This window comes from Aotus nancymaae, unplaced genomic scaffold (assembly GCF_030222135.1).
Source record: "Aotus nancymaae isolate 86718 unplaced genomic scaffold, 86718_ANA_hifiasm-v0.15.2.pri h1tg000040l, whole genome shotgun sequence".
Lineage (NCBI taxonomy): Eukaryota > Metazoa > Chordata > Mammalia > Primates > Aotidae > Aotus > Aotus nancymaae.
In genome coordinates this window covers 111,546,748-111,568,383 of record NW_026988454.1, presented here as the reverse complement: position 1 = coordinate 111,568,383, position 21,636 = coordinate 111,546,748, and the positions used below count along the sequence as shown (strand labels likewise).

The 21,636-nt window shown below is 38.2% G+C and overlaps 1 pseudogene; it reads right to left on the bottom strand.

Moving 5' to 3' along the window:
- Positions 1-2,185: 2,185 nt before the first annotated feature.
- LOC135268282 (transportin-3-like) lies at positions 2,186-14,562 on the bottom strand (annotated as a pseudogene).
- Between the last annotated feature and the right edge of the window lie 7,074 nt (positions 14,563-21,636).

The window sequence follows — 21,636 nt, the reverse complement described above, 5'->3', positions numbered from 1 at the left end:
CCCATTTGTCTATTTTGGCTTTTGTTGCCAATGCTTTTGGTGTTTTGGTCATGAAGTCCTTGCCTATGCCTATGTCCTGAATGGTTTTGCCTAGGTTTTTATGTAGGGTTTTTATGGTGTTAGGTCTTATGTTTAAGTCTTTAATCCATCTGGAGTTAATTTTAGTGTAAGGTGTCAGGAAGGGGTCCGGTTTCTGCTTTCTGCATATGGCTAACCAGTTTTCCCAACACCAATTATTAAACAGGGAATCCTTTCCCCATTGCTTGTTTTTATCAGGTGTGATGTGGTGCTGAGAAGAATGTATATTCTGTGGATTTAGGGTGGAGAGTTCTGTAAATGTCTATTAGGTTTGCTTGTTCCAGGTCTGAGTTCAAGTCCTGGATATCCTTGTTAAGACAATCGGGTATTAAAGTCTCCCACTATTATTGTGTCAGAGTCTAAGTCTCTTTGTAAGTCATTAAGAACTTGCCTTATGTATCTGGGTGCTCCTGTATTGGATTCATATATATTTAGGATCGTTAGCTCTTCTTGTTGCATTGATCCTTTTACCATTATGTAGTGTCCTTCTTTGTCTCTTCTGATCTTTGTTGCTTTAAAGTCTATTTTGTCAGAGACAAGAATTGCAACTCCATTTTTTTGCTCTCCATTTGCTTGGTAAATCTTCCTCCATCCCTTTATTTTGAGCCTTTATGTATCCTTGCATGTGAGATGGGTTTCCTGGATATAGCATACCGATGTGTTTTGGCTTTTTATCCACTTTGCCAGTCTGTGTCTTTTGATTGGGGCATTTAGTCCATTTACATTTAGGGTTAATATTGTTATATGTAAATTTGATACTGCCATTTTGATGCTAGCTGGCTGTTTTGCCCATTAGTTGTTGCAGATTCTTCATTGTGTTGATGCTCTTTACCATTTGGTATGTTTTTGGAGTGGCTGGTACTGGTTGTTCCTTTCTATGTGTAGTGCCTCTTTCAGGAGCTCTTGTAAAGCGGGCCTGGTGGTGATGAAATCTCTGAGTACTTGTTTGTTCGCAAAGGGTTTTATTTTTCCTTCACTTATGAAGCTTAGTTTGGCTGGATATGCAATTCTGGGTTGGAAGTCCTTTTCTTTAAGGATGTTGAATATTGGCCCCCACTCTCTTCTGGCTTGTAGGGTTTCTGCTGAGAGATCTGCTGTGAGTCTGATGGGCTTCCCTTTGTGGGTAACCCGACCTTTCTCTCTGGCTGCCCTTAGCATTTTCTCCTTCATTTCAACACTGGTGAATTTCACGATTATGTGCCTTCGGGTTGCTCTTCTTGAAGAATATCTTTGTGGTGTTCTCTGTATTTCCTGGACTTGAATATTGGCCTGCCTTGCTAGATTGGGGAAGTTTTCCTGGATAATATCCTGAAGAGTATTTTCCAGCTTGGATTCGAGTGCTTAGCTGTGAGCTTTGTCGTTCATTCAGAGCTGCTGGGAAGGTATGTTTAAGTCTGCTATAGCAGAATTCATGAACCCCTTTTTTTCCCAGGTGTACTGTCCCAGTGAGTTAGGGCTTTATTTATGAGTTTTCGTTGTGCTGCTGCCTTTTTTTTCAGGGCTGCACTGCCCAGCAAGGAGGCAGCCTAGTCACTGTTTGCCTGCAGAGGCTTTGCTGAGCAGCTATGGGCTCTGCCCAGCTGCCGTGTGAACTTCCCTGCAGCCCTGTTTATATGGGTTTAGTTAGAACTGCCTCGGCAATGGTGGCCCGCCTCTGTAATGGCAGACTCTCTCTGTAATGGCAGGTTGCCTTGGCAACGGCGGATTGCCTTGGCAATGGCAGGCTGCTTCAGCAATGACAGACTACCTTCGTAGTAGTGGAGTGCCTTGGTAATGGCAGATGCCCCTCCTCCACAGAGCTGGACCATCCCGGATTCAACTGCTTGCTGTGAAACTCTCAACCCAGAGTGCTTCCAATTGCTGTTTTTGTGTGTGTGTGTGTGTGTAGGGGTGGGACCAGCCGAGCCTGATCACCTGGCTCCCTGCCTCAGAGCCTTTTTTTTTTAGCTGAATGGTTGACTCTCTCCCAGGTGTTCCAGTTGCCTGTTGAAAAGGCTCCGGGATCTGTGTGATTTCCCGTGCAGTGACCCACTGTGCCACCTGAAACAGTGATGCTGAGATTCTTGGCGCTTTTTTCCCCGGGAATCTCCTGGCCTGGCTCTCTGTTTCAGTCCCCTTTTTTAATCAGCTGAATGGGCGACTGTGCCTTCCCGGAGCTCCTCTGGCCAGCTAAAACAGCACCCAGACCAGAGTATTTTGTATGGAGAACCACCATGCTGGGGCACTGGCAAAACAGCCACGCCGGCCAAATCAGCCGCTCTGGAGACCCGTGGGGCTTCTCTGCCTGGGAATCTCCTGGTCTGTGGGCAATAAAAATCTGTCTGGAAATGCAGCATCCACTCACCCTCTGTGCTTTCACTGGAAGCTGCAGTCCTGAGCTGCTCCTAATCAGCCATCTTGGATCTTCCCATGTCATATCATTTAAAATAGTCTGACTTTTTTTCAGTGTTCCATTGAGGGCTAGAGACACTCCAAGTTAAGAGTACATATGTTTGACCAGGTGTAGTGGCTTAAGCCTGTAATCTGAGCACTTTGGGAGGCTAATGGAGGGCAGATCACGAGGTCCGGAGTTCGAGACCAGCCTGACCAACATGGTGTAACCCCATCTCTACTAAAAAGAAAAAAAAATACAAAAATTATCTGGGCATGGTGGTGCGAGCCTGTAATCCCAGCTACTCAGGAGCCTGAGGCAGGAGAATTGCTTGAACCCAGGAGGCGGAGGTTGCAGCGAGCCAAGATTGTGCTATGCTGCACTCCAGCCTGGGCTACGAGAGTGAAATTCTGTCTTGGAAAAAAAAAAAAAAAAAAGAGAGTACACATGTTTACTTTTAGGAGGTACTTTGCTAACCAGTCTAGGGAGATTTCCAAGTATACAGATAAAATGGTGATGTCAGGATATTTAGCATTCAGAGAGGAAGAAAAGGAAGCTAATATTGAGATACTTCTGGCCTGGATTTCCTGCCTACCAGTGGTGACTATCACTATCAAATATAGAGACATTGGAGCATCAATCTGCACTTTCTCTTTTGCCCATTTGGTGCTCCAATGAACACCTGATTCCTTTAAGTATGAATTTTGGCTTTTTAAACTATTTTATCTGTCAGAGAGCCAAATATATTTTATGTTTTACCAATTCATAATGGGGTCAGATTATTAACTGAATCAGATAAAATTATTAAAAAATATATTTTTCCTATGGAATAGTTTGTGTTTTTTTAATGTAAATGCTGAAAAGATAGGAATTGGGTTCCGTATTCCTCTGGTAAGTCACTGCATATTCTTGGAAAAATCACTAAATTTCTCTGGGCTTCAGAATTTTTATTTCAGAATAGTGGAGAGTATGCCATTTCTTGGCCACTTGCATGTATTAGAATGATCTAGGAAGTCTTATCTAAAAATGTTGTTTAAAGACTGGGTAGGTTAAAGGTTTGAACATTACAATAACAAAAACTGTATCTAGTTTATTTTAAAATTCGTTTTTAGAATATTAGAGTTGATACTGATGTTAGGGATCTTGTAGTTTCTGCCTCTTCCAATTAAAGATGAGGAAACTCATGACTTGCCTTCTGTATGTAGCAGAAGGAAAACTAGAACCCAGGGCTCCTGACAGAGCCATACACAGTCTCAGAAAGGGCGCTGCTTAAAATTCTGCCTCAGAAAGGGCACTGCTTAAAATATTTGATTTGGGCTTTAAAAATGTCATGGTGAAATCTGGAAGCAAGCCAGTTGCTTTATGCTTTTTATTCTTTTTGGTTTGAATTATTAGCTCTAATTCTGCACAGGTCGCTGTGTTATGGAAGGGGGCTACTGGAAGACAGCAAGATTCATGGGTTTTAGACCTTACACTGCAATAAAGCAATGTAAGAAGAGGACGGGCTTTGGGGGCACATGATGACAAATGTAATACATCACAACACAAACTTCTCTCAGCTCCAGCAGCAATATGTGAGATGACCAAAGCCTGTAAAATTAAGCATAAGAGGAAGAATGTCTGACATGAAGTTCCTCTGGAGTGATCTAGCTCTCACCAACTCCCAATTTACTTGCAATATTAATCCTCAGTGAATAAGAAAGGAAGAAACCAATAATATATTATTATTGGTAAAACAACAGTAAGGGCAACCTTCACGTAAACTGGACAATAAAGAAATTTGCATATTTGATAGCAAGTTTAAAAGCTATTCTAAGACAATTATATATATATTTTGCATTCTCTGCCTCAAACTGCTATAGAATCTCTGTTTATCATAGCACAATCACAATGCCTTGCAAATTGCTAGTTTACTTGTCTATCTCCAGCACAAGGCTTTAAGTTCAGTGGTCACTAATTTCATCTGTTGCCTGCTAAATATTTGCTGAAGTAATGAATGAATGAATGACAGACATATCCTTCCCTCAGTCTGTAGTTTAATAATAGCCCAAAAGGTAAGATTAAGATAGAAAATACTGACATGATAATATATAAGGTGAAGAATTATCTGCTTCAATTAATTAATCAAATAACCAGTATTTTTGAGCATCTGATAAACTGTTAAGCAATTTTTCTGTTACTTTTTCTGGTAGCATGTTTTGAAGGCTCCCACTCCATAACTCCTTTCTCCAAGATTTATAGGTGCTTATAATACTATAGAGCAGATAGAAGCTGCTCTATAATCCTAAAAGGGGATTGACATCTTTTAAATCTAAGACACTGAATCATGGCCTCAAATGAAATTTCATCAAGGTGGGTTTGGTTAATCTCATGAACTACAGTGATTACACACTATGAGGGCCTCACTGAGTTATGACAGAAAAGACTGAAATTATGGGGGAAAAAATGAAGGACGCCTAGTTTGCCAAAACAAATCATCATGGGGCCCTGGTACATCAGGAAGGTGAAGTTGGGGGAGGGTGGTAGGGATTGTGGTAGGGTAAGGTCTTTGATCTACAGAACCCAGGCTATGATCCCAAAGAAATAAAATTAAACACCCAAAACTTAATTTTCATGACAGTGTGTAACCCTCTGTAATAGCTAATCATTCAAAGAATGAAGTCCTTTGAAGTATTAAAACCAGGGCAATCCTTTCCAGCCTCCTACCCCATCTAAGGAATAGGCCAATAAACTAAAATCAATGGTTTGGAGCTCTCTTTCATTCTGAAACAATACAGCATCTTCACAGTAATTTGAATAGGAATTAAACACTAAGATAGTAGCAGAAAAGATAAGCTATATCCTATCAACTCTGTATTATTTTCAGCACTGCACAGACTCTTTTATATCATGCTATGATACAAAACTTGCAAGTTTTTCAATTTTATTTTATATTTACTGCCCCCCCTTTGGATTACCTAAATACCAAAATGAATACATATTTTCTAGCCCTACTCTGTTTTTTTCCCCTTTAATACTGCAGCTAATGAGGCAAAAGACAATCCTACTGATCCAAACAGCAATTTTGCAACTTTTATTTCCCTAGTTCAGCCGAGTTTGTTATTCTCATACATTTTTGTAATTGCAGTTTTTCAAATATCAAGTTAATACAGGTAGAAAGAAAGCTAGTTTGAATCTGAACCTGGTGCTAGAGGTCACAGGAAGATTATGTAACAGGAATGAGAACCTATGCAAAGTATTTAATAGCAGAGCATTTCTAGGAGAGTTCAAGAACATAAAAGTGAAACCACAAGCCCAAAACGTTTTGCAATTACTGACAAAACTGTGCCTTGTCAGATAATGCCGAGGAATAGCTCAAGCAGAGGAGAGTTGCTAAAATGGCAATGAACAGTGTACATCTTCATTCTGTAACAACTGATTTATTGTGTTTTAATTTCTTGCCATAATGCTTTTCCTTGAAAACTTGCAGAATAGGTAGATAAGACAAATAAGAAAAAAATTTCAATGCTTGTGCAATGGACATTATAGAGATTATCAGTTCTTTTCCAAGCAAACTCTAAAAATCTTATTTCAGAAGCTTAAATGTGGACCGAGGGACTGTGTCCTGTTTCTCCCTGCTGGGTTCATTTAGGCTAAATCCCAGGCTGTCCTGCATTTTAGTTGGAGACTCTCACAGTGGGGGTGATTGGACTTTCTCTGCCCTAGGCACAACATATGCTACTTCCCATCCCTTTTATAGGCATTAGTTCTGCAGACAGCACTGGTCAAATGTACATTATTCACAATCACTTTAATGCAAATATGCAAGGCTGAGGGAGAAAATATGTCACAAAGAGGCAGTCATCCATTTCTCTTCTGATTTCTTTCTTCATAGGCTCCCTTATATATGTTTGATTTTACAGTAAATACAGGATAAAAATAAATATGTAGCATCCAGTGTGAGAACCATAAAAGAATTCCCTAAAAGTCCCTCAAATGCCTTTTGTTAAATGCTGATAACTAGAACCCTATAAATTGTTTTGTTTTTATTGTTGTTCCTTTTTTTTTCTCTTTTTTTCTCGGTGACTATTTTTTTTTTTAATTAAGTGGAATCCCAGCATGTACTCTGACACTGTCACATTTGTAAGAAACAGAAAAAAAAATCAAAGGGTGGAACTATATTTAATCTGTTAAATGAAAATAAAACGCAATTAGTTTTGTACTGCAAAAATTAGCTTATGCCACATTTTCAACCTCTATTTAAAGAACTGTTTGATTTCTCAATAACAAGGCATCTGATCTGTGGCAGAACATTTCTAGGACAGATTTGCAAATGTATATTACACAGGCATGCATTTTAAATTTGAGCGGCGATTATGTGGTACTTGTCTGTCTAAACCATGAAGATACAACTTACTTTGCCAGTAGTGAACCCGAGTCTTACAAAATCATGTGCCAAATATGGAAAGACTCCTGGATTTCTGATACCCTATTTCTGAGAAGTTAAACACTTCTGTTTTGTTTTAAAGTGTATCCGGTGAATTTCTTTATATACAACTATTTGTCATACAAGACGACATACTAAGCCTGGCTTTACATTAAGCACATGAAAGTTCTATGTGTGGAATGAAAAACTAAAATGTAACCATCTGCACATGATATTTAGAGGTACATAAAATTGTGCCAGAGACCCTGAGAAGCCCATATGCATGAGCATCAATACAGAATTAAAAATATATATATGCAGAGTAATAGAACATTTGGAAGACATTGTACTACTTAATATAATTAAAATGTTAAGCAAATCTATGTTAGTCTAAGGTACAAGTGTAGCAAACATTTGCCAAATGAAGGAAACAATATGCTTTTATGGTGACTCAATTCCGTTAATTTAATGATCTATGTCAATGTGCTTAGATATGTAATGCACTTTTCTGTCTTTTAAAAAGCATCACTCTTATTCACCTTTATGCTTGCTTTCTTATTGTTATGCTTAGGATTAACTTAGGAAGCAGGGAAAATAAAAGTCAAATGAAGTGTCAGGTCACCCATTTTTTTTCTTACCATGTCATTTTAATGTAGTCTTAACCTCAGATAATTATATTAAGAATGTTACTTTTCCCCTTGTCCTAAAATTATCTTTTAACTAAAATAGCCAATTGCCCAATAGATGGAGGAGGTCTCTTCCACTATTGGTGCCTAGTGATTTACATGGACACCTATTAATGCTAATGGAAGATATGTCCGTAAATCTCTTCACTCCAAAAGGATAATGGCCTTCTATTAGTCTCCTATAAAAGAAGAATAAGCAAAGTCTGTCTTTATAAATGATACAGATAGTGAATTACTTAAGGGAGATTTACAGCACATGTAATTAAATAGTTTTAACCATTTTGGGAGCATTCTGTGTACATTGTTGTAAATTTTAAAAATGTCAGATATGTCTTTGACTCTGCATAAACTGCCAAAAGTAATCCAGGGGACTATTATTATTAATTAAATACCTGTTTTTAGAGGCAAATATATTGTGATAGTGAAAATAGATGTCTTGTTGTTTCTAAGAAAAGTAATACCTAAAACCTTTTAAATTTAATAGACAGTTAATTTTAAAACATTATCATGTGCCTTATTTTGAAAAAATAAGCAAAAGGGTTATTTTATTTCATTTTTAAAGAGAAGTGACATGCACATTTATTAATGGGGGGCTGGGGTGGGAAAATCAGAGTAATTATCTCACTGACATGATAGGGATATAGACAGTAATATACCAAAAAGGTTATTGTGAATTCGATGTATCAATTTTCATTAAAATTGAAAAAATTTTTAAAAAACTAGATTTTGAAATAAGAATGAAATGGCTTCATTTAAGTGATAACATGGCCAGCAGTGGAAGTGGGATTCTGCATTGTTGAGTTGTAAAAGTGGAGGAGGAATGTGTGAAGTGTTATCCTGAAGAGTCACCTAATAGTCCTTAAGTTAATTCCTGGGCCCTAGGAAAGATAATGGTGTTAGAGCAGTTTGCCAGACACCTACACAATGGTAACATAAACCTTTGTCAAACTGAAGTAAATGAAATTTGTTTCTGCATCAACTTCCCATGTATATACTGATTTCTCCTTTCTTTGCTGTCCTTTTGCTTCTTCAGACATTTACGTCTCACCCTTCCCAAAAAAGTTTGTTTAAAAAATGGTATTTCAAATTAGTCATTTAAATCTTATTGAGAATGTATTAATGTATATACTACCTCTAGGGCTAGTTGCATTTTAAATCTCTTCTCTAGAAGTTCTCTTAGACTCCATATTAAAGGACTCAGATATATAGGCAAATTTCTTGAAATCATATTAATATGATACTGTCAGGATTGGCTTTGGCTTACAGCCTGACCTGAACTTTGCTTGAGAGCGCAGGGAATAGGAATGTTAGAGAGAATTTGTGAATCCTGGAAACATGCTGAATGTTTGCTATTTGGGGATTTACAAGTCTACAGTTACATAGATGTGGTTGTCTAAGCCTGAATTTCAATGTCCATGATTGCTTCCATTTCAATTCACATAAACCCTTGTTATCAATATTCAGAATTAGTGCTAGTTAATTGATTTGGGGCCTAAAATTAAAATACATGAGATCAGATTAAGAGATTCTATTTACTGGAACGAAACAGAGGCTTCGGAAGTAACGCCACACATCCACAATCATCTGATCTTTGACAAACCTGACAAAAACAAGCAATGGGGAAAGGATTCCCTATTTAATAAGTGGTGTTAGGCAAACTGGCTAGCCATATGCAGAAAGCTGAAACTGGATCTCTTCCTTACATCTTATACACAAATTAACTCCAGATGGATTAAAGATTTAAACATAAGACTTAACACCATAAAAATCCTAGAAGAAAACCTAGACAATACCATTCAGGACACAGGCATAGGCAAGGACTTCATGACTAAAACACCAAAAGCAATGGCAACAAAAGCCAAAATAGACAAATGGGATCTAATTAAGAGCTTCTGCACAGTAAAAGAAACAATCATTAGAGTGAACCAGCAGCCAACAGAATGGGAAAAAAATTTTTGCAAGCTACCCGTCTGACAAATGGCTAATATCCAGAATCTACAAAGAACTAAAACAAAAATACAAGAAAAAAACAAACCTATCAAAAAGTGGGTGAAAGATATGAACAGACACTTTTTAAAAGAGGATATTTATGTAGCCAACAGACATATGAAAAAAACCTCATCATTACTGGTCATTAGAGAAATGCAAATCAAAACCACACTGAGATACCATTTCATGTCAGTTAGAATTGTGATCATTAAAAGATCTGGAGACAACAGATGCTGGAGAGGATGTGGAGAAATAGGAACACTTTTACACTGTTGGTGGCAGTGTAGTTCAATCATTTTGGAAGTCAGTGTGATGATTCCTCAAGGATCTAGAAATAGAAATATCATTTGACCCAGCAATCCTATTACTGGATATATACCCAAAGGATTATAAAACATTCTATTATAAAGACACATGCACACGTATGTTCATTATGGCACTGTTTACAATAGCAAAGACCTGGAACCAACCCAAATGCCCATCAAAGATAGACTGGAGAAGGAAAATGTGGCACATATACACCATGGAACACTATGCAGTCATAAAAAATGATGAGTTCATGTCCTTTGCAGGAACATGTATGAAGCTGGAAAACATGATTCTCATCAAACTGACACAAGAACAGAAAACCAAACACTGCATGTTCTCACTCATAAGTGGGTGTTGAACAATGAGAACATGTGGACACAGGGAGGGTAATGTCACACACTGGGGTCTGGGTCGGGGGCTAGGAGAGGGATAGCAGGAAGTGGGGAGATTGGGGAGGGAAAACATTAGGAGAAATACCTAATGTAGGTGATGGGGAGAAGGAGGCAGAAAACCACTATGGCATGTGTATACCTATGTAACGATCCTGCAAGATCTGCACATCTACCCCAGAACTTAAAAAAAAAAAAGATATTCTATTTTATTTACTATATACAGTCTTTTAACTCTTTCTCAAAAATAGGGCTATTCCCATTATCTATTTCTTCTTGAGTACATTTTGGTACTTTGTATTTTTCATTTAATCTGAATTATTCATTTTCTGGCCTAAAATTGTTCATAATGATCATTTATTGTTACTTTAATGTATATAGAACATTTAGTGTTTTTTTCCCTGATATTGATAATTTATGTTTCTTCTATTTTAATCTGGAAATGTGATAAATCTGGCTAGAGATTTATAAAATTTATTAATTTTTTTGAAGAAATTGATTTTGGTATATCATATTTTTTATATTATTATATTTTCTGTTTTTGTTTTCTCCTCTTACCTTTTATCATTTTCTTCCTTCAGTTATTTTAGATTTAATTCTCTCTTTAAAATTTCTAAAGATGAATTAATTTTGATAATCAGTTTAGATTATTAATTTGAGAACCCCCTTTTTTTTAAATTGTATTTTAGGTTTTTTAAATTGTATTTAGGTACATGTGCAGATCATGCAGGATTGTTGCATAGGTACATACATGGCAGTGTGGTTTGCTGCCTACATCCCTCTGTCACCTACATCTGGCATTTCTCTCCATTTTACCCCTCCCTGGTATCCCCTGCTGTTGTCCCTCCCTTGGCCCCCACAAACAGACCCCAGTGTGTGATGCTCCCCTCCCTGTGTCCATGTGTTCTCATTGTTCATCACCCACCTATGAGTGAGAACATGCTGTGTTTGATTTTCTGGAGAACCCCTTTTTCTAATATAATCATTTTAAAGCTCTCAATTTCTCTCTAAGCTCTTCGTAGGCTGCATATAACAAAATTTTAAATTATGTTTTTATTTTCCTTGGCTTTAAAACATTTTCGATTTCTTATTGTGTTTTCTTCTTTGGTATAATTTCTTGGAAATAATGCTTTTTTTTTCCCCCTGCTCTGATTGCTCTTAAGTTTCCTATTTGTCACTGATGTTCAGCAAATTGAGCATAAAAGTCTTGGTGTAGTTTCCTTTTTGTTTAGTCTGCTTGGGGTTTGTTGAAATTTTTAGATTTATGGGTTTATAGATTTGGAAAATTTGGAAAATTATATATTTTTTTGTCTCTTCTCTGGTCTCTTTATTTTGGAACCCTAAATTACTTGTAAGTTAGAAAAGTGTTGTCATGCCATAGCTCACTGATACTCTCTTCATTTTCCCATTCTTCCAGTCTTTTATTTATTGTTTTTTGCTCTTTAATTTGTGTCTTTGACATTTCTAGTTCTATATTTTCAAGTTCATTGATTTATACTCTGCTGCGTTTAATCAGCAGATAATTTCTTCCAGTGTATTTTTCCCTTCAGAGATTATATTTTTCAGTTCTATAAGTGCCATTTGGTTTTTAGAAAATATTTTGCATTACTCTTTATATTAGTAGTTTCTAAGACTTTTTAGAACATATATGTTTTAAAAACATATATTTTAGAATATATATACAGATACCTATAACATAATTATACATAATTTATATATGTATGTATCAGTTGTAACATCTTTTCCTGATAATTTTACTATCTGTGTAATCTCTAAGTCTGTTTCTGTTTATTGATTATTCTATAATTTACGTATCATCTTTTCCTGCTCTTTTGTTTGGTAAGTTTTGATTGGATGTTACACGTTGTGCATTATATATTTTTGGGTGCTGTAATTTTTTGTATTCCTTTAGATAAAGTTGGACATTTTTTCTAGCATGTGGATATATTACTTGGAAATAGTTCATTCTGTTTGAAGTTGGCTTTTGTGTTTAATTTAATTTTATTCTTATTTTTTTGAGACAGTTTCACTCTCGTCACACAGGCTGGAGTGCAGTGGTGCAGTCTCAGCTTACTGTAACCATCACTTCTCAGGTTCAAGCTATTCTCCTGCTTCAGCCTCCCAAGTAGCTGGGATCACAGGTGCATACCACCATACCTGGCTAATTTTTGTTTAAAAACAAAATTACCTCCTTTGGCAATTACCTCCTTTGGAATTTTTTTAGTAGAGATAGGGTTTCACCATGTTGGCCAAGTTGGTCTTGAACTCCTGACCTCAAGTGATCCACCTGCCTTGGCCTCCCAAAGTGCTGAGATTGCAGGTATGAGCCTCCATGCCTGGCCCTTTTAAAAAAAAGTTTTTTCAAATTATTTTTCCTTTTAGAAACAAGTTCACCAGGAAACCAGCTCCCCTCCCACCACACTGAGCAGGCTGCAGTTACGTTTTTGTTTTTTTTTGTTTTTTTTTTTTGCAGTTATCTTTTTTAAAATTTCTCTGATTTTCCCTCATACCCGCAAACAGGATCTCCACAGGATGACCTCAGAAGGCTGGAGTCTCTCCGTGTCTGGCCGGACACCCTGCTGGTGGTGAAGTCCTCTCTGCCACACTGGGGGTTTCTGATTGAGGAACACAGTCTGGTTTTTGTTTCCTTCGTGTCTTCTAATTTAAAAGACATTCCTGGGTGATAGGAACAGTGCAGGAGTGTGAGTTGTTGAAACAACCTGGTGAAGTCTTGTAAAGCCCAGCAAAATTGCTTACATTCCTCAGCACTAGTGACTTGCTTGTGGAAGTCTGTAAGTTGTTTGTGTGTCACTGTGATGGGCTCCCATGGTTGCCTCCTTTGACAGTCCTTTCAAGGAATTCTCTAACCACTGACAAAAAAACTGGACTGTCAACCTGCCTGACCTCCTAGAGCACTTTAGCCACATCTGGTAGGATATGTTGGGGAGGAGAGAAAAGCAGCATGTGTGGAGCAACCGGTTGACAAGTTGCTGTCTAAACTGGTTCATCACCTGCCCAATTGGTTCTTTCTGTAAATCAAAGTCTTCCCCATGATCATTGGCTACCCCTGTACGGGTAAGGTCTGGTGGGAACCTCATGACTCTACAGTTGGCATCCCAGTGGTCCAGGGAAGTAGAGGCAATGGCCCACTGTGAGATAAGGATGATTCCATAGCTCCCCAGCAAGATAGTAGGGCTATACTTAATAAACCTGGTGGGTATCCTGAACATGCCATCTACAGTGTCAGAGTGATTCTGGAGACCATTCTGCTGTTCTAGGAGCTGAAAGGTGGAGATGCATAGTGCCTGACCATGTCTAGTTGTCCCTGTGTTTTGGCTAATTTGGGTCTCTGAATTTCCACATGAATTTTATGATGAGACTGTCAATTGATGCAAAAAAGTAACTGGGATTTTCATAGGAATTGTGTTAAATCTGTAGATCAATTTAGGAGTATTACCACTTTAATATTAAATTTTTCAATCCATGGACTTGGAAAGACTTTCCATTTACTAATGTATTTTAAAATTTCTTTTTATGAATTTTTTGCAGCTTTCAGTGTATAATTCTTGCACTTTTTTAAAAAAAATTATTCCTAAATATTCTTTTTGATACTCTTCTAAATGAAATTGTTTTCTTAGTTTCACTTTTGGATTGCTTATCACTAGTGTGTAGAAATTCAATTGATTATTATATGTTTATCTTGTGTCCAGCAGTCTTTCTAAACTTGCTTATTAGGTGTAGTACATTTTAGTGGATTTTTTAGGATTTTGTAGGAACAACATAATCCATTTGTAAGTAGAGATAGTTCTACTTCTTCCCTTCAAATCTGGATTTTTTTTATTTTGTTTTCTTAACTATTTCCCCTGATCAAAACCTCCAGTACAATGTTGAATAGAAGTGGTAAGAGCAGACACCTTTGTTTTGCTTCTGATGTCAGGGAAAACACATTCATTCTTCGACCCTTAAGTATGATTACAGACGTAGAGTCTCATAAGCAGCCATTTATATCATGTATATTTTAGATTAGTAAGTTTTTTTTTAAATAGCAGTTTTAGGTTTTCAGAAAAATTGAGTAGAAAGTATACAGTTTTATTTACTTACTTATATATATATATATATAATAGCACTTTAGGTACTGGGGTACATGTGCAGAACATGCAGGATTGTTGCATAGGTACATACATGGCAATGGGGTTTGCTGCCTCCATTCCCCCTTCACCTGTATCTGGGATTTCTCCCCATGTTATCCCTCCACAACCTCCCTACCCACTGCTGTCCCAACCCTATTCCCCCACAACAGACCCCAGCCTGTGATACTCCCCTACCTGTGTCCATGTGTTCTCATTGTTCAACACCCACCTATGAGTGAGAACATGCAGTGTTTGATTTTCTGTTCTTGTGTCAGTTTGCTGAGAATGATGGTTTCTAGATTCATCCATGTCCCTACAAAGGACAAAAACTCATTGTTTTTTATGGCTGCAAGTGTTCCATGGTATATATGTGCCACATTTTCCTTGTCCAGTCTATCATCCATGGGCATTTGGGTTGGCTCGAGGTCTTTGCTATTATATACAGTGCTGCAATAAACATACATATGCATGTGTCTTTATAATAGCATGATTTATAATCCTTTGGATATGTACCCAGTAATGGGATTGCTGGGTCAAATGGTATTTTTATTTCTAGGTCCTTGAGGAATCACCACGCTCTCTTCCACAATGGTTGAACTAATTTACACTCCCTCTAACAATGTGAAAGTGTTCCTATTTCTCCACATCCTCTCCAGCATCTGTTGTCTCCAGATTTTTTAATGATCGCCATTCTAACTGGTGTGAGATGGTATCTCAATGTGGTTTTGATTTGCATTTCTCTAATGACCAGTGATGATGAGCATTTTTTCATGTTTGTTGGCCTCATATATGTCTTCTTTTGAAAAGTGTCTGTTCATATCCTTCGCCCACTTTTGATGTTTTTTTGTTGTTGTTGTTTTTTCTTATAAATCTGTTTTAGTTCTTTGTAGATTCTGGATATTAGCCATTTGTCAGATGGGTAGATTGCAAAAATTTTTTCCCATTCTGTTGGCTGCTGGTTCACTCTAATGGTTGTTTCTTTTGCTATGCAGAAGCTCTGGAGTTTAATTAGGTCCCATTTGTCTATTTTGGCTTTTGTTGCCAAAGCTTTTGGTGTTTCATTCATGAAGTCCTTGCCTATGTCTATGTCCTGAATGGTTTTGCCGAGGTTTTCTTCTATAGTTTTTATGGTGATAGGTCTTATGTTTAAGTCTTTCATCCATCTGGAATTAATTTTAGTTGTCAGGAAAGGATCCAGTTTCTGCTTTCTGCACATGGCTAGCCAGTTTTTCCCAACATTTATTAAACAGGGAATCCTTTCCCCATTGCTTTTGTCAAGTTTGTCAAAGATCAGATGGTTGTTGATGTGTGGCATTACCTCTGAGGCCTCTGTTCTGTTCCATTGGTCTATGGACCTCTGTATTGGTACTGGTACCATTCTGTTTTGATTATTGTAGGCTTGTAGTAGTTTGAAGTCAGGTAGCATGATGCCTCCAGCTTCGTTCTTTTTGCTCAGAATTGTCTTGTCTATGTGGGCTCTCTCTTGGTTCCATATGAAGTTTAAGGTGTTTTTTTCCAGTTCTGTGAAGAGGGTCATAGATAGCTTGATGGGGATAGCATTGAATCTATAAATTAGTTTGGTCAGTATGGCAATTTTCACAGTATTGATTCTTCCTAACCTTGAGCGTGGAATGTTTTTCCAGCTGTTTGTGTCCTCTCTTATTTCCTTGATCAGTGGTTTCTAGTTCTCCTTCAAGAGATCCTTTACATCCTTTGTTAGTTGCATTCATAGGTATTTTATTTTCTTTGTAGCAATTGTGGATGGCAGTTCATTTTTGGTTTGGCTCTCTTTAAGTCTGTTATTGGTGTATAGGAATGCTTGTTATTTTTGCACATTGATTTTGTATCCTGAGACTGCTGAAGTTGCTTGTCAGTTTCAGGAGACTTTGGGCTGAGGTGATGAGGTCTTCTAAATAAAGAATCATGTTGTCTGCAAATAGAGACAATTTGACTTCCTCCTTTCCTAATTGAATATCCTTTATTTATTTCCTTTTTGCCTGATTGCTCTGGCTAGAACTTCCAATACTATATTGAATATGAGTGCTGAGAGAGGGCATCCTTGTCTAGTGCCAGATTTCAAAGGGAATGCTTCCAGTTTTTGCCCATTCAGTATGATATTGGCTGCGGGTTTGTTGTAAATAGTTTTTATTATTTTGAGATATGTTCCATTGATACCTAGTTTATTGAGAGTTTTTATCAGAAAGGGGTGTTGAATTTTGTAGAAGGCTTTCTCTGCCTCTATTGAGATAATCATATGGTTTTTGCCTTTGGTTCTGTTTATGTGGTGGATTATGTTTATAGACTTACATACGTTAAACCAGCCTTGCATCCCCAGGATGAATCCTACTTGATCATGATGGCTAACCTTTTTGCTGTGCTTCTGCAATTGATTTGCCAGTATTTTATTAAAGATTTTGCATCTATATTCATCATGGATGTTGGCCTGAAGTTTTCTTTTTTTGTTGAGTCTCTGCCAGGTTTTGATATCAGGATGATGTTGGTCTCATAAAATGATTTGGGAAGGATTCCCTCTTTTTGGATTGTTTGGAAGAGATTCAAGAGTGGTACCGCTCCTCTTTGTATGTCTGGTAGAATTCAGCTGTGAACCCATCTAGACCTGGGCTTTTTTTTGGTTGGTAGGCTATTAGTTGCTGCCTCAACTTCAGCCCTTGTTATTGGTCTATTCAGGGTTTTGACTTCTTCCTAGTTTAGGCTTGGGAGGGTGCAAGTGTCCAGGAATTTATCCATTTCTTCCAGGTTTACTGGTTTATGTGCATAGAATTGTCTGTAGTAATCTCTGATTGTAGTTTGTATTTCTGTGGAATCTGTGGTAATATCCTCTTTATTGTTTTTTATTGCATCTTTTTGATTCTTCTCTCTTTTCTTTTTTATTAATCTGGCTAGCAGTCTGTCTATTTTGTTATCTTTTCAAAAAACCAGCTCCTGGAATTACTAATTTTTTTGAAGGTTTTTTTGTGTCTCTATCTCCTTCCGTTCTGCTCTAATCTTAGTTATTTCTTGTCTTCTGCTAGCTTTTGAGTTTTTTTTTTATCTTGCTCCTCTAGCTTTTTCAATTTTGATGATAGGGTGTTGATTTTAGATCTTTCCTTGCCCCTCATGTGGGCATTTATTCCTATAAATTTTCCTCTAGACACTGCTTTAAATGTGTCCCAGAGATTCTGGTGCATTTTGTCTTCATTTTCCTGGGTTTCAAAGAACATCTTTATTTCTGCCTTCATTTCATTGTTTATCCAGTCAACATTCAGGAGCATGTTGTTCAGTTTCCATGAAGCTATGTGGTTCTGAGTTATTTCTTAATTCTAAGTTTTAATTTGATTGCCCTGTGGTCTGAGAGAGTGCTTGTTATGATTTATGTTCTTTTGCATTTGCTGAGGAGTGATTTACTTCCAATTATGTAGTCAATTTTAGAGTAAGTGTGATGTGGTGCTGAGAAGAATGTATATTCTGTGAATCTGTGATGGAGAGTTCTGTAGATGTCTATTAGGCCTGCTGGGTCCAGATCTGAGTTCAAGTCCTGAATATCCTTGTTAATTTTCTGTCTTGTTGATCTGTCTAATATTGATAGTGGAGTGTTAAAATCTCCCACTATTGTTGTGTGGGAGTCTAAATCTCTTTGCAGGTCATTAAGAAATTGCTTTATGTATCTGAGTGATACTATATTCGGTACGTATATATTTAAGATTGTTAGCTCTTCTTGTTGCATTGATCCTTTTACCATTATATAATGCCCTTCTTTGTCTCTTTTGATCTTTGTTGGTTTAAAGTCTGTTTTATCAGAGACTAGGATTGCAACTCCTGCTTTTTTTTGCTCTCCATTTGCTAGGTAAATCTTCATCCATCCCTTTATTTTGAGCCTATGTTTCCTGGATAGAGCACACCAATGGGTTTTTACTTCTTGTCTAATTTGCTAGTCTGTGTCTTTTGATTGGGGCATTTAGCCCATTTACATTTAAGGTTAATATTGTTATGTGTGAATTTGATCCTGCCGTTTTGATGTTAACTGGTTGTTTTGCCCATTAGTTGATGCAGTTTCTTCATTGTGCCGATGCTGTTTACCATTTGGTATGTTTTTGGAGTGGCTGGTACTTGTTTCTTTCTATGTTTAGTGCTTCTTTCAGGAGCTCTTGTAAGGCAGGCTTGTTGGTGAGAAAATCTCTCAGCAATTGCTTGTTTGTAAAGGATTTTCTTTCTTCTTCACTTATGAAGTTTAGTTTGGCTGGATATGAAATTCTGGGTTGAAAGTTCTTTTCTTTAAGGATGTTGAATATTGGCCCCCACTCTCTTCTGGCTTGTAGGGTTTCTGCCAAGAGATGCACTATGAGTCTGATGGTCCTCCCTTTGTGGGTAACCCAACCTTTCTCTCTGGCATCCCTCAGCATTTTTTCTTTCATTTCAACCCTGGTGAATCAGAGGATTATGTGCCTTGGGGTTGCTCTTGAGGAATACCTTTGTGGTGTTCTCTGTATTTCCTGGACTTGAATGTTGGCCTGCCTTGCTAGGTTGGGGAGGTTATCCTGGATAATATCCCGAAGAGTGTTTTCCAGCTTGGATTCATTCTGTCACATTTAGGTACACCTATCAAATGTAGGTTAGGTCTTTTCACATAATCTCTTATTTCTTGGAGGCTTTGTTTATTTCTTCTCATTCTTTTTTTTTTTTAATCTAATCTTGCCTTCTCATTTTATTTCATTGAGTTGATCTTCAATCCCTGATATCCTTTCTTCTGCTTGGTCAATTTGGCTATTGAAACTTGTGTATGCTTTGCGAAATTCTCATGTTGTGTCTTTCAGCTCCATCAGGTCATTTATATTCTTCTCTAAGTCGTTTATTCTTGTTAGCATTTCATTAAACCTTTTTTCAAGTGTCTTAGTTTCTTTGCATTGGGTTAGAACATGTTCTTTTAGCTCAGAGAAGTTTCTTATTACCCACCTTCTGAAGCCTGTTTCTGTCAATTCATCAGACTCATTATCCATCCACCTTTGCTCCCTTCTGGTGAGGAGTTGTTATCCCTTGGAGGAAGAGGGGCGTTTTGGTTTTGGGTGTTTTCATCTTTTTGCCCTGATTTCTTCCCATCTTTGTGGATTTATCTACCTGTGGTCTTTGTAGTTGGTGACTTTTGGATGGGGTCTCTGAGTGGCCATCCTTTTTGTTTATAACGAAGCTATTTCTTTCTGTTTTTTAGTTTTCCTTCTAACATTCAGGCCTCTCTGCTGTAGGACTGCTGGAGGTCCACTCCAGACCCTGCTTGCCTGGGGATCACTTGTGGCAGCTGCAGAACACTAAGGGTTTCTGCTAGTTTCTCCTTCTGTTATCTTAGTCCCAGAAGGATACCTGCCAGATGTCAGCCTGAGCTCTCCTTTATGAGTTGTCTCTTTGGATATATGGGGGTCAGGGAGCTGCCTGAGGAGACAGTCTGACCCTTATCAGAGCTCAAGTTCTGAGCTGTGAGCTCTGTTGTTCTGTTCAGAGCTACTGGGCAGGTAAGTTTAAGTCTGTTACAGTGGAACTCATAACTGCCTTTTTTCCCAGGTGCTCTGTCCTGGGAAGGTGGGGATTTATTTATAAGTTCTTGTCATGCTGCTGCCTTTTTTCATAACTGCCCTGCCCAACAAGGAGGTAGCTTAGTCACTGTCTGCCTGCAGAGATGTTGCTGAGCTGCCATGTGCTCTGCTGAGCTGCTGTGTGAACTTCCTTGTGGTTTTGTTTATAGTAGTGTGTTAGAACTGCCTCAGTAATGGCAGTTCTAACTATACCACTATAAACAAAATACCTCAGTAATGTCGGACTGCCTCTGTAATCGTGGATTGCCTCGATAATGGCAGACTGCCTTGGTAATGGTGGACTGCCTTGGTAGTGGCGGACTGCCTCAGTAATGGTGGACTGCCTTTGTAATTGTGGACTGCCTCGCTAATGGAGGACTGCCTCGGTAGTGGTGGACTGCCTCAGTAATGGCAGACACCCTTCCCCCCACAGAGCTGGACCGTCTGGGGACCAGCTGTGCTTGCTGTGAAACTCTCAATCCAGAGCTTTTCAGATTTCTGGTCTTTGTGGGGGTGGGACCTGCTGATCCAGATCACCTGGCTCTCTGTTTCAGCCCCCTTTTTTTCAGTTGAATGGGTGGCTTTTTCTCCCAGGCATTCCAGGCACCAGTTGAAATGGCCGCCCAGATTTATGTGAGATTTTGTGCGGAGACCCGCTGTATCAGCTGAAACAGCCGTGTTGCAAACTCATGGCACTTTTCAGCCTGGGAATCTCCTGGTCTGTGGGCAGTAATAACTTCTTTGGAAATGCAGAGATCACTCACCCTCTGCATTGTTCTCACTGGGAACTGCACTCCAGAGCTGTTCCTATTTGGCCATCTTCACATTTTCTAGAAAGTATACAGTTTTTAAAAAATTATTGTACTTTAAGTTCTGGGGGGTACATGTGTAGAATATGCAGGTTTGTTACATAGGTATACACGTGCCTTGGGGGTTTGCTGCATCCATCCCTCCATCATCTACATTAGGTATTTCTCCTAATGTTATCCCTCCCCAATCCCCCCTACCTCTGCTATCCCTCTCCTAGCTCCCCCATCCCCTGACAGGCCCCTGTGTGTGATGTTCCCCTCCCTGTGTCCATGTGTTCTCATTGTTCAACACCCACTTATAAATGAGAACATGCAGTGTTTGGTTTTCTGTTCTTGTGTCAGTTTGATGAGAATGATGTTTTCCAGCTTCATACATGTCCCTGCAAAGGACATGAACTCATCCTTTTTTATGGCTGCATAGTATTTCATGGTGTATATGTGCCACATTTTCCTTATCCAGTCTATCTTTGATGGGCATTTGGGTTGGTTCCAAGTCTTTGCTGTTGTAAACAGTGCCACCCACAATAAACATATGTGTGCATATGTCTTCATAATAGAATATTTTATAATCCTTTGGGTATATACCCAGTAATAGGATTGCTGGGTCAAATGGTATTTCTATTTAGATCCTTGAGGAAACACCACACTGTCTTCCACAATGGTTGAACTAATTTACACTCTCACCAACAGTGTAAAAACATTCCTATTTCTCCACATCCTCTCCAGCATCTGTTGTCTCCTGATTTTTTAATGATCGCCATTCTAACTGACATGAGGTGGTATCTCAATGTGGTTTTGGTTTGCATTTCTCCAGTGATGATGAGTTTTTTTTTTTCATATGGTTTGTTGGTTGCATAAATGTCTTGTCTGTTCATATCCTTTGCCCACTTTTTGATGGGGTTTTTTTTT